Source organism: Hippocampus zosterae, unplaced genomic scaffold (genome assembly GCF_025434085.1).
Source record: "Hippocampus zosterae strain Florida unplaced genomic scaffold, ASM2543408v3 HiC_scaffold_198, whole genome shotgun sequence".
NCBI classification, from domain to species: domain Eukaryota; kingdom Metazoa; phylum Chordata; class Actinopteri; order Syngnathiformes; family Syngnathidae; genus Hippocampus; species Hippocampus zosterae.
The window spans coordinates 31,218-46,725 of record NW_026262809.1 but is presented as its reverse complement, the minus strand read 5'-3'; the positions used below and the strand labels follow the sequence as shown (position 1 = coordinate 46,725).

General features: G+C 55.8%; 1 non-coding gene across 1 annotated transcript; it reads left to right on the top strand.

Annotated features, from left to right (window-relative positions):
- Nucleotides 1–684: 684 nt before the first annotated feature.
- On the top strand, nucleotides 685–756 carry trnaq-cug (transfer RNA glutamine (anticodon CUG)). The gene has a single exon. It is a non-coding gene; the product is annotated as a tRNA-Gln (tRNA).
- The last annotated feature ends 14,752 nt before the right edge of the window (nucleotides 757–15,508 follow it).

Below are 15,508 nucleotides of genomic sequence, written 5' to 3'. Positions count from 1 at the left end.
GGTGGTAAAATTGCACGTAGGTGGTGACTGGCACCCCATGGAACTGTTGCTGGTCGAGCAGGTAGACAGCCACCTCGCGGGTGGCCTGCTCGCCCGACAGGATGCCGTCGCGCAGAGTGGGCTGGCCCAGCTCGCCAGTCATACCGCGCGGGTTGTTGGGTGCAAACGGCTCTTCATCGAACGGCTTGAAGATGGCCACCTTCTTTCGTTCGTAGTTAGATATGAAGTAAGCCCCCGAAGTGCCTTCCTCGGCGAGCTGGGGCATCTGCTTGGACCGGAATCCACTCTCCACCTCCTCCAGGAGGGCCCTGACCTACAGCGGCTCTGCCTTCAGAATGAAGATTTGGTAGGACTCGATGACACCAATAGTTTCTTCGAGCCGGTGTGAAGGCTTGATTGTAATAGGCGGGCGTTCCTTGACCCGGTACTCAAGCAGGGTTTTGCCGAGGTGCTTGAGCTCAACGTTCTTGTAGACCAACCGCATATTCTCAGGTGAGAGTGCGATCGCCTCGCTGAGCTTGTACTTGAGCTCTCGGATACTGGTCCAGTCGAACAGCTCCATCGAGAATTCCTTGCGAGAGAGGGCGTCCAGGAAGCAGATCTTCTGCTTGCTCTTGCGGGGCATGTGGCGCGTGTGAGTTACATTATCAGTGTTCATAATTAAGACTGGAGAGAAGGCAGCCAGGTCGTATGGTGTAATGGTTAGCACATTGGACTCTGAATCCAATAATCCGAGTTCAAATCTCGGTATGACCTTTTTAAAATCAGGGTTGCAGACCCTCCGCCCGCACTCGCAGCTCGCCGGGGGCAGACACGCCCGCCTGCCGCAGCAGGTGCAGCAGCAGCAGCGGCGGCCGCTCGCCGTCCGTGCGCTCCCGCAGCCGCTGCAGCCGCTCGGCAGACAGCCCTTCCAGCGGCTGGATCAGCGGGTGCAGGGGCTGCTGCTACTTTATCTCGTAGGAGAGGGTGGACTCCTCGGTGACCTGGTTGATGCGGGCGATGATGTTCCTGCGCTTGGTAGGGAGCTCCCTGGACTCGGAGCGGCTGGTGTTGGGGCCAGGACTGTGCTCGTGGTCCTGGCGCTCCAGCTCCTTCTTGATCTGTAGCAGCTCAATCTTTAGCCCAGTGTTCTCTTTGCGCAGGTCGTTAATTATCTCGCGGAGGCGCAGCTCCTGGTCCTCCAGGAACTTGATGCGGTCCTGGCTGGCCGAGTCGGTTAGGTGCGAGCCTTCCAGGCGGGACTGCGTGTCCTGCCCCCGGATGCGTTGCAGCACTGCGTGCGGGTCGAAATCCATATAAATAATCTGCGGAGTCGTTCTCATCCGAGGTGGCGAGTCACGTCCTCGAGGATCCGGCTGAGCCAGTCGATTTCCTCCTTTCGCCGGTGGCAGCGCAGCTTTAGGTCGGTCTCCTGCTCTCGGAGTTCGCCCAGCTTGGCCTCGAAAACCTTGCGTTCATGAGCAATGCGGGTCTCCAGCTGCTCGACGCGGACATCATAGGCCTCGCACTTGAGACACCCCTCAAGGGCAGAGTCACCGAGCCGGTCAAGCAAGTCCATCCTCCAGACCTGCTTGGGGGGTCTGCTGCCACAAAAATTCATTTAGTTATTCGCCATCGCCAGCCCTGATGCCGTTGCGATATGCGATTAGATAATTGAAGGAGGAGACAGGCTAGTGATGAATGATTATCCCGCAGGGCAGGAGAGTCGGCTGGGCTGGCAAGCTGTCCTTTCTGGCACTGCAGGTGGCCGTGCTGGTGCCCTTCTACTTCCCGGGCAAGGCTGGCCAGCCCAGCTAGCACCTCGAGCAGTACTTCTACGGGCTGGTGCTGGCTCTGATGGGCAACGCCCTGTCCAGCATCACCGACTAGAAATTCGAATGGCCGAGTCTGCTACTAGCGGTGGCCCTGCAGGCCATGGCACAGCAGCTTTTCTATCCCCTCAAATTAGCCATTGGCAAAGAATTGTAGTCTGACTAGCTGTTCCAAAGCCTTGGGTTCAGTGGCGGAGTGTTCTACGTGCTGTCTCCTCTGCTCAGCAAGGTGTCTGCCCTCGCCCTCTGCGTCATCACGGTCATGGTCGCCCTGGGGTACGCGCTGTTGCTGCTGTTGGAGTCGACCTTCGTGGTGGTTGACAAGGGAGGGCTGTTCAACGACCACATCTACGCGGGTATGGTGGGCCTAGTGCTGACCAGCTTCCTGGGCCGGTACATCAGCCGGCGCTCCTACAACAAGCTACTGGCGCCGGTCTAGCAAAGCGCGCTAAGCACAATCGGATCGATCTTCAACATGGTCTACATCCCCTACCTGCTGGCAGGCAATGACACCCGGATGCTGCTGAACCTGCTGCTCGGACAGTTCGGCAGCAACATCTCTGCCTTCGTGACCTCGCACCTGATCAACGGCTAGCTCACTGCCACCGACATGATGGTCATGAGCATTGTCGGTAGCACCACCATCTCCCTCTACGCCCATCTGCTGGCCACGCCCGTGCTGGCGCTGTTCGTGGGCTGGCTCAGCGGGGCGGTCTTTACGCTTTGCGCCAACTCGTCATTCGTGCGCAGTATGGGGCTCGACCGCCAGCAGTTCGAGACCAAGCTGGCAGAGCCACTCCCTGCCGCCATACACTACCGGTACTTCGACCCTGCCCTCAGCTTCGTCAGCCAGCTGGTCCCGGCCGGCGCGGCCGTGTTCACAGCAATCATGATGGTGTCCACGCTTCGGCCCTCTGGCATCGAAGTGACCCCGCAGGCCTACTCCCAGCAGCTTTTCTACATGGCGATGGCCGGGCTCGGGGTCGGGTTTGTGATCGGACTGCTGACTGTCGGCCTTCTGCAGTTGCTGTACATGATCGACCCCGGACTGCTGGACGAGAGCTAGCCCGACGAAGCAGGCCAAGGCCCGCCCCCACAGACAATGCTGATGCAGATCGCAGAGTAGCACAAAGACTTCTTCGAGAACAAGCCGGTGCTGGAAGGGCTGCGGGCCATAATCGCCGAAGAACTGGGCGAGGAGGGCTCGCATCTCGGCGAGGCCGAAGAGAACATGCTCTTCGGGATGATAAAGAACCTGCAGGCCTGACTTTGGCATTATTTCAATGATGAAGAAGAAGCTGTCGCAGGGGCAGCTCCGGCTCTTCGAGGGGTTCAAGCCGCATTCCCGTAGGGAGTGGGGCGATGGCGAGGTCATCTAACTGCCGGTTATTAACTCGGCATCTGTGAGGAAGCCGGCTCCTCGTCCACTCCGACTGCGCAAAGAGGTACGCCCCCGCAAGCAGCCCTCTTTCGACCTGCCCTGCGAGGTAACGCACTAGGAGCGGGCGGCGGGCTGGCGTGCCACCCGTAACAGCAGGCTGGCCTTCATGCACTCCATGATGCTAAAAAAGCCAGCAATCCGGGAAGGATTAAAGCTGGACCATCTGATCGCCCATTTAGAGGACTGATTCTAATGCATGAGCTCAGCAGGGAGGCAGAGTCCTTTGTGGCCCGCCATGAGCAGCTGGGCATGCATGCGGCTGGGTTCAGCCTCGGCAGGTTCTTGACGGAGGCCATCGTGCAGTATTCTAGCACTGCCTCCAGGAAGGACTTTTAGAAGGGGTTGATCCAGATCGAGAATGACTGTAATGACCTGGTCAGGAGGCTGGCGTTGCTGGCCGGCCCGGAGGTCGACCAGCTGCTGGCGAAACCTAAGGCGTATCGGCTCAGGCTTGAAGACATGCGCAAAGAAGTGGCGGAGTGCCGCTCCTGTGTCGCAGCCTGCAAGGGCAACTTGGTCCACAGCAAGCAGCTACGGGAGATGCATGCCTCCTCTCAAAAATTGTTTGTTGTGTTGAAACATCTTCCTGAGCTAGGTACCTACCCCATGGAGCCGAGGCTGATGCTCACCACTCTGCGGCAACTGCAGGCACGGCGGCAGCAACTCCCCACCTACACGCACCGGACGGTCTTGTACGACCACCTGTGCGAATACGAAGAACGCATCCAGTACGACCTGCAGGCCAAGCTGCGTGAGCAACTGGACCAGCTCGGGCAATGCCCCGACTTGAAGCAGCTGCGGGCCGTGTCCTCTCACAGCAACAAAGAGCTGGCCTTTAAGTATCTCAACTTTTTGTGGGGCAAGGGGCAGACCATCATGCCCGAGGTCATCGAGTTGCTGCAGGAGGCAGGGCAGGTAGACTGGGCGGCTGCTAGGCTGGAGGTCCGGCCTCGAGAACAGCTGGTGCAGGTTCACGCCGTTATCTTGGGGGACTCTCGGCTGAGTGACTCAAAGGTTGCAGAAGGAACTCTCTTCCAAAGGCTGGGCTTGGCCGAAGGCTCAGCTCTGCGATCGATCCTTAACCTGTTCACCCTCATGTGCCTGGCTCATCACATCCTCTTAAACCGATGGTCACTAGTGGCCAGGCAGCTGGGCAGACAGCCTGATTTCAAGCTCCTGGTTGACCAGTCCTTTGCTCTGCTTCAGAAGGAGCTTGCGAATTTGCTGAACCCGGAACAAGCTCGGCTGTTGGCGTTCCCCCTTTGCGAGAAGATGGTCTACCAATGCGAACGGTTGATGGTGCAGTCCCTTTCGGCCAGGCATTCAACTGAACTGATACAAGTTGGGCATCCCCTCGACTAGCAATTTCTGGCACTGCTGGACAAGGAAATTTCCACCTTTCTCAAACAAACGCTGCTGGAGGTTGATTTCTTTGAGTTGGTTGAACTGACTGATTAAGAGGTGAAGGAGAGGACGATTCGGGGATTCAGCAGCAGCTTGCACGGCCAGCGCCTGCAGTTCCTGAAGCAGCAGCACTTCAGGACCTTACTCGCAGGGCCTTTCTGCGAAGGACTGTGGGACAGTCTCATCCTGCTCTAGGAAGTGAGAATGCTGCTCAAGCAGTGGGGCAGATAATATCCCCTCATACTCCTTACCATTTTCCTGCAGGTCCATATTCGTCTACGTGGCAGGCAACTTTAACTCACAGGCGATGTCTCCCTCGAAAAGATGAGTCTAGCCAGCGTCGTCCCTGAAGGCGAGGCCAGAAAAGGACTGGCGAGTGCAGAGGTCAAGGAGTTCATGGATGCTGTGGAGAAGGGGAAGACAGGCAGCTAGAAAATCGTACGATATAGTCAGATTTGCGGGTTTAAGAACACCGCGGCGGTCATGCTGGAATGCCTGTTGTCGCTGGGAATAGCAGCAGCCGTCAGCAGGCCTGCAGCTGACCTGGCCCTCCGCCTCGACAAACTGAGCAGGAACCAGTCAAGCTTGCCCGCAAACATGGCCTCCGCAGAGTCAGTCACAAAGCAGTAGCCTCTGTAGGTGGTGGCGGGCGCGGCGCTGCTGAGCTCGGCTCTGATGCTGCTCTAAGCCTCTGTGAAGCAAGGCAAGGGGGTCAGCCGACTCACCATGTATAAGAGCTGAGTGGCAGTTATTTATAAATGGAGGAAGAGTTCAAGGTGTACGGCAAGAGCAGCAGGCCGAGGGCCATGGACCCTTCTATGAGTGAGCTGCTGACTTGGCAGGCCCCGCCCCAGCTTGACAGCAAGTCCAATGCCAGGAAGCTGTCGCCTGCCAGGGAATTCTCCGCTCTTGTGAAAAAAACGACTGACCCCTTCGGCACTGAGAATCGGGAGGAGTACAAGCATTACTACTACGACCCTCATAAAAAGACTTATCTGCCTTTTCAGCAGGCCTAGATTCTGGGCCAAATCGAGCACCGCCAGTAGCAGTCTCCCCGACGTCCCGAAACTCAAACCGCTACCGACTTCTGCGCTTTCCAAAAAGTCGCCTCTGAAGAGCAATTAAAATAAATCTTGAAGACGAACCTGAGCCTAAAACAAGGGAAGCCTGTGCCCAAAGCAGAATCACAGGAAAAGGTAGAAGAACCTTTGGCGATATCAGTAATCGTGCAGAAAGAAGAAGAGCCTCGCAAAGAAACCAAGAAAGTACCGGCGGGTGCGGCTGAGCAGAGGCTGCGGGAAGAGAGGCTGAAGGTCTTCAAACAGCAGACACGGTGGCTGCCAAATTCAGCCTTCAAGACTTATTTCGGAAAGCCTGCGTTCTAGACCTACGGGATGAACAACGCGAGTCGTTCTGACAAGGTGCACCTGAAGACCCACAACATCATGCCCCACGCAGACGGAAACCACCCTGCCCACCAGCAGTCCTACAAAAGTGCTTTGCTGCATGCCTGTGAGATCAAGCCGGCCCTGCCCCGCAAGTATTACGCGGAGGAGGAGGCCCGACCTGAGAGTGGAAAGGATAAAAAGGATGTCATCAAGTCTGTCCCGATTTCAAAGCCCTGCCTGCTGGAGTCTACTGTCTTCGCGAGTCAAATTAGCAAACCTGCCCCTCCTGTATTTAAGCATTAACCGTCTAAGCAGAACAAACATAAGCGAGCCCATTCCGCGGCTCCGAAGCGCACAGAAACGTAAAAGCCACAGGCCCGCAAACACAACCCTCAACCCCAACCACAAAAGCAGGCATCCCTTGAACCAGCCGGGAACAAGGAGCAGAAGAAGGATCCAGCCAAAGGAAAACGCCACAGCCCCTCTCGCAAGGAGAACGTGTACGATGGCCTGAAATTCATGAACGAGCGAAAGGAGTTTATGCGGGAGCTGCTGGCAAAGCGGGAGAAGAGCAGGACTGTGGCGGGCAAGATCACTGAAGGAGGAGAGGAACTGGCCGAGTCGGCCTGGTTGAAGGACCCGGCTCTCTACCGCAGGGTGGAGCCGCAGTGGGTTAGCTTAATCCCTGAGGCAGGCCTCCCCTCAGCCGTCGGAGAAACAGTGGGGCAGCTTCTCTGAAACAAAATAGTTAACGTGTTATTTCATATATCAGATTGCCCATCTGATATCCTAAGCTGTCAATTTCATACTTTTAATTTGGAATTTGGAATAAACGTTCAACAATTGTCCGAAATAAGAATTAGCCTTTTAATGAGATGATTTCACCGGATGCGGTTTATGTAGCGCAATTCCCGCTTCTTCAGCTTTTCGATTTTCTTCAGGTCGTCCGCATCGAGGACTTCCAGCTTTGGCTACCACCCCTCATCATCCAGCCGCAGCCAGTCGCGAGCGTGTTCCCTGCTCTTCTTGAAATCCCGCTCGCCAAGCTTCTGGTGCAGAATAATCTGGTCCCGAATCTGGTGCGCAATCCTGACCCAGAACTCCCGGCTAAGACCCATCTCGCGGCACAAGTCGAAGGCAAACTGCTCGGGCGAGTTGTTCGGGTTGGCGATGTCCCACTCGAATCGGTCCTTGAGGTTGACCTTGTCCACGCGGATATCCAGCTCGATGGTCTTCAGCCACTCTTCGCTGGAGGATGGGGTGTAGGGCCGGTGGTTTTCGATTTTGCGCTTGATGGAGTGTGCGACCTAGTGCTCTTGCTGGATGGGAAGGCCGTGCTCTTGGGCCAGCAGCCGGGCGAACATTTCGGGGGTGGTCTGGTCCTCGTAGTAGTTCCAGCAGAACACCTCCTCCTTGCGGCCCTCGTTGTCGAGTTCGATTGTGATCGGGATGAGATCCTCCTTAGGCCCTCCATCCTGCCGCCTTTTGCTTTTGGCGCCCGGCTTGAGATACAAGTTCTTGAGCCAATCCTCGAGGATTTCTTCGTTCTTAGCGTGGTGGTTCTTTGACTTGCCCTGCAGCCACAGGGAAAGCGTGCTGTGATGGATGCCGGTCTAGCGTGCCAGGTCGACCTGCTTGATGCCGTGCTTTAGCAAGGCCTCCTGTACCCGTGTGCGGATGTCTTTCTGGCTGCCTAATATCATAATGCTTACAGAGTGTGTGCTTCAACAACTCGTGGATGCCTGCAGCGGCCCCTCGCGCACACAAAAGCACGCCCTGCTCATGCTCGAATCAGTTCGCGCAGTCGTCGAGCACCACAACTTCATGGGCAGCGCTAGGGAGGCGCCTGCCATCACACAGCTCGTGATCCGGCTGATCGTCAGTCAGCAGCACGAGGAAGAAGTGGATGGTCTGCTATTTCTACTAAACCAGCTGATGCCGAGGGTCAGTCCAGCCTTCATCCAGCTGAGTCTGGACAAGCTTGCGGCTGAAGTCATCAGACAGCTCAACAAGCCCGGCCCTCCATCCATCACCCTCGCCGCCTCGGCAGTGGCAGTGCAGCTGGCCCGGATGTTCCCACAGCTTGAAATCAGCAGTCAGTTCTACCGACTTCTCGTGCACCATCTCACTTCCAAGAAATCTGTGGCGGAAAAGGTCTGCACCCACCTGCTCGAGATCGCACGGGACAGTGGCAAGGAAAATGCTCGCATCGCAGACACTTTGCTTCTTGAGATTTAGATATGCAGGGGCAGCGAGGCTGCGGATCAGCTGGCGGTGGTCGCAGCTCCTCTTCTAGCGACGTTTAGTAAACAGCAGTCAAACAAATTTATCGACATTCTGCTTGCCAGCCAAGTCGGACAGGTCATGGCAGGGCTTGAAGCGGTTGCACCCTACATCCTCTACGGTGACCTGGCCGAAAAGGCCCTAGAGAAGATCCTAACAGCAGATGAATAGCTTCCTGAGCCACAGACCACCAAATCAGCCATCCAAGTATTCAAAGCCCTGGCTGCGGCAGATGGGCAAGCCGCCGGCAGATACCTGGCCGCATGGCTGAGTCTGGTGGGTAATTCTTTCCTCGCTCGCCATGAGGATATCGCCTCATGCATCGCGATGGTGCAATTCGGACCTACCGCAGAGCTGGACCTTGACGCTCTTGAGATCAGTGGGCCGACACCCGTCAGGCGTTCGGCAGCTGTCTTAAGGCAGCTGATAGAGGACCATGCGGGGCAGAATTCATCTGCCATTGCGCAATCTATCGCAGCCTTTGTCAGCCGACTTCCTGGAGATGAAGGTGAGAGCGCACTGGATCTAATCTAGTCCATGGCGATGACGGAATGCTCGAGTCGCAAATGGATCCTTCCTGTGGTCAGGTAAGCCTTAACCAAATTCGGATGCCGCCTTGTCTTTACAAGGTTTCCTCTTGGGCTAGAGGGTGATCCTGCGGAGGAAACGTTCGAGGCACGGAACAACCTCTGGATCCTGGAAATCCTGGACAAGCTATAGAGAGTCGGCACTATCTAATAATTCCAGACCTTTGTTATGCCTTTGGTTAGCCTGGTTGATACGAAAATACAAGGAGAATAGATTATTCTAAAGCGGAACCTTCTTCTGACTGTCAGAGGCAGGCTCTGGGGCTGTCTGAAGGCCTTGTCAAGGTTCGACTAGCCTATGGCCGTGATCTAGTTTATGGGGATGACGACTGGTGATCTTGCGAGTTGCCTGTCGAAATAACTGCTCGAGGGACTAAGACAAATCGCTATCCACTGCCTTGAGAAGAAAATTGTTGGAATTCCTGCTGAAAAGGTAGTGAGTGCACTGGCCAGAATCTTGCAAAAGAATGACGATCTGGAAGCTGAGATAGTCAGCTGCCTGAAAGCGATGGTTCACATCTGCCCTCCGCACTACCTCGGCCGGGTTTTCACCAAAAACTGTGGCTCGCTTATAAGGCAGCTGTAAATGAGGGTGTCAAGAGCAGACCGCAAATTCATAGCCAATGTTAAGGTCCTGGCAGCAGTGGCGGAGAGGTTGTCATTCAACGACGAGACGGTGGTGCCGGAGTGGGCAATGACCCATCGTGACATGGCCATCAAGCTCGCTGAACAGCTGCTGCAGCAAGACTTCAGCAAACAGGGCTACAAGTTGTTGCGGGCAGTGATCGACTCTACCAGCAATATCCACAATCAGAGTGTCATGGAGTCTCTGCAGAAGTTTGAGCCGGAAGGGTCTTCCAGCCACTTGCGCCTGCAGATCTACGAGCGAGTGTGGGAGAAGCAGCGGCTGGCATCGTTGAGCGAGGAACGGGCGGATGAGTTCTTGGAGTATGTAAAGACTGTCACTCCTTAACTGATCGTGGGGCTGAGACTACCAAACTACAAGGCGAGGGCTGCTGCCGAGAAGATGCTGCTGCTGCTGGCGGCCAAAATGGACGAAGCGGGCCTTATGGAAGAGTTTCTACAGCTACTGACGGTAGGAGTGACTGGCCCTGTGCTTACAAAGGCAGACTCCATCCGCGCCATCACAGCAGTGGTCGAGGCAATGGGTCGCAAAATGGAGACCCCTCTTTTAAAGGACATCGTAGAGATAATGACCTGTCTGCTTAGGGACTGCCGTAAAGAGACTTATAAGGCACTGCTAACCTTCTGCAGAAGGGTGGCGATGCTGCTGCCCCCGCTGGTGGCCAACGACCTGCTTCCAAAATTTGTTAAAGCCATGTTCGGAGTTGATATCGATCTCAGATTCGAGCATAGATTTCTTTTGAAGCGAGTGCTACTGAAACTTGTCAAGAAACTGGGAGAAGAAAAACTGAAAGCCAGCCTACCTGAGGACGACCTGAAATTCCTGAGACAGACTATGAAAGAGAGCCGCCGTTAAAAAAGGGCGCAGGCAGAGCTGCGCCGGACGAGGAGGGCGGAACAAGGACATGATAATTCCGACTAAGAATCAGATCAAGGCGACATGGAAGTCGAGCCAGAGCGCAAGGAGCAAGCCTGGCCGACCAGCATCTTCGACTAGCACTACGACCCGCATCAGTAAGCGAAGCCAGCAGAGCCCCGGCAGGAAGTGTTTTCGAGCTTGCCTGAAAAGCGGCAGAGAAGAGAGCACGCCGGGGAATAGTCTGAGGAGGAGGGCGCCGTGGATCGCGTCGTGAAAAAGGTGAAGAGGGACACTGGCGTGCACTTGGTCAAGGTGGATGGCAAGGCATATCGGGCGACCCATGCAGGCGGGGATGTGGAGGTGCGCGGCCGGCCGAAGCCCGTGTCCTTCATGCAGCTGAACCCCAAGGCGCTAAACAAGCGATTCAGCAAGAAGGCGGCACACGTGTTCGAATAGATAGTGGGGCGGGGTGGGATGAAAGGCCTCAAAGAGCGGGTCACCCGGTGAATTGCAATACACCATATCATAGTTATAAATATCATTCTACAATAAATAAAACAATAATAATGTATAAGAGTCTAATTCATCGCTGACCCTGGTGCTGTTGGCACTCCCGCCGCACGGTCGATAGCAACTGCTCGGTGAGGGCAGTGCTGTCCTCGCCGCTGCTGTGTTGCCGGGTGGCCAGCAGCTCCAGCATCAGCTGCAGGCCGAACACCTGCTCGTTTTAGAGAACGAATTATGAGACGGTTTGCTGATCGACTTCGAAGCTCATCTGCACGAAGCGGCGGGCCCGCGTGCCTTCATCCCGGCCGAAATGAATGTCCATCTCCGAACTGAACCGCTCCACGAACGGAAGCATTGCCTTCCGCTCTTAAAGGGTGCCGAGCCTAGCCTCGCATAGAGCCAACAGCACCTGCATGGTCAGTTGGTCGACAAAAGCCCTGTAGACGGCCTTGACTTCCGTCCCTGTAATTTAGCCTCTGGTGGCCGCCCTGATCTTATCGTAGAAATCCTTGGCGAAGGACACCAGCCGGTCCAGCACAGGCTTGGTGTCGGCTGACCAGTCCTCATTCACGATCGAGGTGAGCAGCGGACGGGTCGACACCACCTTGGTGATCACGTCCCTGTAGAGCAGTAGCTTCAGCTGTCTGCAGAGCTGACTGTAGTGCTCTATTTTGGACAGTGGCAGGCCGATGAGAGGACCGAGGTTTTAAGCGGCCTAGTGGAGATGCAGCAGCAGGGTGGAAAGGGACTCTGTTGCGATCAAGCGAGAGCGGACCATCCTGCGCTCCGACTTTGAGCCTCTGAACTACCAGTGCGAGGCAGTCGGCTTGTTTAGCAGCTAAAGCAGTTCAGGCGACTCCCGGCGCACCCGGCGCAGCTCGTCAAACTGCGCCAAGTTGCTCTTTTTCCTTTCCTCGTGCAAAAAAGTGTTTTCTAGAATATCTTTAAGCTGCGTCCTGCAGAGAAAGGTCATCCTTTCTTAATCGATAAAGTGTCGCGCCACGAACACGATGTAGAACTAAAGGAGCTCGCAGAGACGGGCGGTGATGCTGGCCTGTATAGGGCGCAGGTAGAAGGCCAGCTTGATCAGCTGCTCGAAGCAGCTGAGCATGTCTATTGCTGTCTGGCAGACCACCATGTCCTCGCAGGCTGGCTGCTCCTTCCAGCCGGTGAGCACTTCCCTCTCCAGTTTGCTGCCCCTCTCCTAGACCGCTTCCTCAAGCTGTTTCAAGTCAACTTAAAACACATCGCCAGACAAAGCCGCCTCTGCAGTGGCGTCGGCCTCCCGCACCCACACGCTCTTGTAAAAGGAGGTGAGACTGAGCTTGCGGAGGTGCAGGAGGGCAGGCTTCATGAGCTTGCGGACGGAATCGTTTGGAAAGGGCAGCCTCCCCCACTAATTCTTTTACTCCATCTTGGCCCGCTAGTTGACCAAGGTCATCCCCTTTTCGATGATCGGGGAGGCGAGTTCTTGGCTGGCCTAGGCCAGCAGTCCATCGAAGGCACTGGCGTCTTCCTGCCTGCCCGAGAAGAAGCTGCCGAGCAGGGCCAGCCGCCGGGCGTAGCAGTTGATGTAGAAGATTTATCGGGGCTCGATGAAGATCGCCTCTGAGAAGAGAGAGTGCACCTGCGTGCAGATCATCTTCCAGAGGCCTGTCCGCAGCTACTGGCAGGCTGCCTGCTCTGCCTCGAACCCCGGCAGGTCTTCATGCAGGGCGTTGATGCGATGCAGGCTCAGCAGCAGCTGGCTGAGCCGGCGCAGGGCGGATTTGACGAACTCGATCATCTAACCGCGGGAAAGCTTGCCAAGAGCATGAGGGGTCTGCACCAGCTGCTGCACGGTCGAGCTGAAGGAGATGAGCAAGAAGCTGCTGAAGCTGTCCAGGTTATCGAACCGGGTTTGCATGAGCCGGTAGGCAGTCAGTAGATTCTGGTACTGCTCGAGGTTTTGATTTTGCTGGAGGACCTCTTTCAGGTTGGATAGCAGATACCGCTTGACCTATTCCAGAAGGTACTAGAAGTAGAGGGCCGCTTCTTAGGTGCTTTTGAGGCCTGCCCGGCGGTGGAATTTGGAGTGGTCGATGTCCGCCATGCGGGTGATGGTGGGCTCGAGTTGTTGGATAGACGGGCTGTTGATGAAACTGAGCACGGGCCTGAAAATTGACAGGCCAGAGTCCCGCATCAAGGTCAGTTCGGCCAGCAGGTTGGAAAGCCTCGCCCGCTTTTGCAGACTGATTTGGACTTGATCAGCCTTGCTGCTGCTGGCTTTGAGAGAGCAGATGCCATCTCTGGTGCTCTGCAGCTTCTAAAGCAAGTGGCCCACCTGCACCTCGATCTGCTGCAGCCGAGCCTGCGACTCCTCAATGCAAGGCTTGATGCGCTCATATTGCCTTAGCACATGTAATGCCACCTCTTTTTCCTTCTCCTCTAAGAAGGAGATTCTGGCCTAGACGTCTTTCAGTGATTTGCCCTTGAAGGACTGCAGCTCCTTAAAAAGCCAGTCGTGGTTGTCCTCGAAGTAGTAAGCGTCGAGTCCGCTGCCCTCGAATCTCAGGTCTTCTCGCGGGACAGACGCGGCTACCGCCCTTGGTTTGCGGTTAGCCTTGCGAATGGCACGCTGAATTTCACAAGGCTCAAGAGGCTCAATAAAGCTGTCCTCGACAGTGGCGTCAAGCTTGCTGACCAGGCTCTTGAGATAGTGCATCTCTAATGTGAGTTAAGTATAACAAGAGATCCTCGATAATAAATAAAATGGGGAAAAAGAGGTGCACCTTCACCTTCAGCAAGACCCCGCGATTCCTGGCGGCCCGGCCTTAGTGCCCCACCCACGCCTACCTGGGCAAGGGCCGCCCCTCCCAGCGCAGGGCCTCGTTCGGGTACGGCAACAAACTCGATTTCACCAAGACTGCCATGATGGCGCACCCTGCCCCAGGTCAGTACGACACTCTCTCATATTACAAGACCGATCGAGGCAAGTCCTTCGGGGTAAGCAGGGAAAAATCACCCTGGCACTCGTACATCTAGCAGGACCCTCTCAAGTTCCCGGGGCCTGGCAAGTATAATAACAAGCGCGAGGGGTCGAAAATCAGCTTTACCATGCGCAGCAAGTTTCCGAATCTAGCCCTCGAGCAGAACTCCAGCAGGCTTTCGCCCGGGCCTGGGACTTATGAGGCCGCTGCCGAGAAGGCTCCGTTTATTTACTCCATTTCTAGGCGAGACCGCTTTGAGAAGATCAAGAATTCACCCGGCCCGTTCGACTATTCCTACACTCCGAAGGTCCATCCCTACCCCGGCAGCTTCGTGTTCCCGAAGGCTGTGCGGAGCGGCAGGGACTCTAGCTCAAAGTAAAAAAGGCCAGGCCCCGCGGATTACGAGTGGCCGGTGGAGTTCGGGACGGTGGCAATGTTCAACACCAACAGCAAGTTCGCCCAGACCGGGATGTCGCACCGGACAATCGGATGATTGGCACTTCACATAAAACCCAGGAGGGCAGCAGCTGCTACCCCCGCCAGCAGAGCAAGCTCGTGCTGGAACAGATTGCAGAGCACTCCGTCGTGCTTGGCCCCGAATCTCTCTTCGTCCGTGAAGTTCATGAACCGCCAGACCATGCAAATCGAGGTCCAACCCTCCACGATCTCGCTATCGCAGCGGTAGTCTGAGGTGGCGAGGGGTCGGGTGAAATGCGCATAGTAGAAAGTGCTACCGTTGCCGCCGTTGAGAGGGGTCACCTCTGCCGAGCAATTCTCGTACTTGGCAGTGTCGTTGTCCTGTCCGACCAGGTCGACCCCCTGGTAGCTTGAAAAATAGTCACCTATTTTTACCTACTCATCGATAGCGATGAAGTCCTGGTTTTCCATGGAACGCCGTCCGAACCCCAAGGCAGTCCAGACCAACCAGGCGCTCGCCTGGTTGGTCAACACCACCACTCCGAATGTGCCAGTGTTGTCGTCCGCTTTTGCTCCGAAGTAGCTCACGTTGTAGAGGATTCCGAATTGGCTTTGAAACCCAACAGTACCTTGCAGAACCCCCATGTCTCTGGAAATAGAGCTGGACGCCCCGAACCTCACCGTGAAGGTGTAGTACGAGCCACAGGAGTGAGGCAGGCCTTCGACGGTCTGGCCTGCGACTGCATCTTGGACGATGCAAAAGGCGTAGATTGTGTTGGTTCCGAAGACAGTCGAAGGAATGTTGTTTGCGGAGTCTACTGGCAGGTATTGCAGTATGTTCGAGGTCTGTGCTGAGATGGAGGTGGAGGGGTCTGGCTGCAGCAGGCCGGCAGAGTCAACGTAGCCGGGGCGGGTGTTCTGCCCGTCGTAAATAAGCGCGTCAGTGAAGTTTGGGTAGTAGACTAGCACGGCCAATCCAGAAAAAGCAGAGATGTTGGCACATTCGAAGTTCCACTGAATATTAGTGCCATAGACCTGGAAGTACTGCGACCCGAGGCGGACTGGGCGCGCGGAGGCGAGGAGCAGGAGCAGCATTAGAATTAACGCTAGAATTTTGCTGCAGTGGGGAGGATATATAGGCGTGGAGGGGCCGCAATAAAGAAGATGATCGTGGAGAAATAGGGGGAGAAGGAGAAG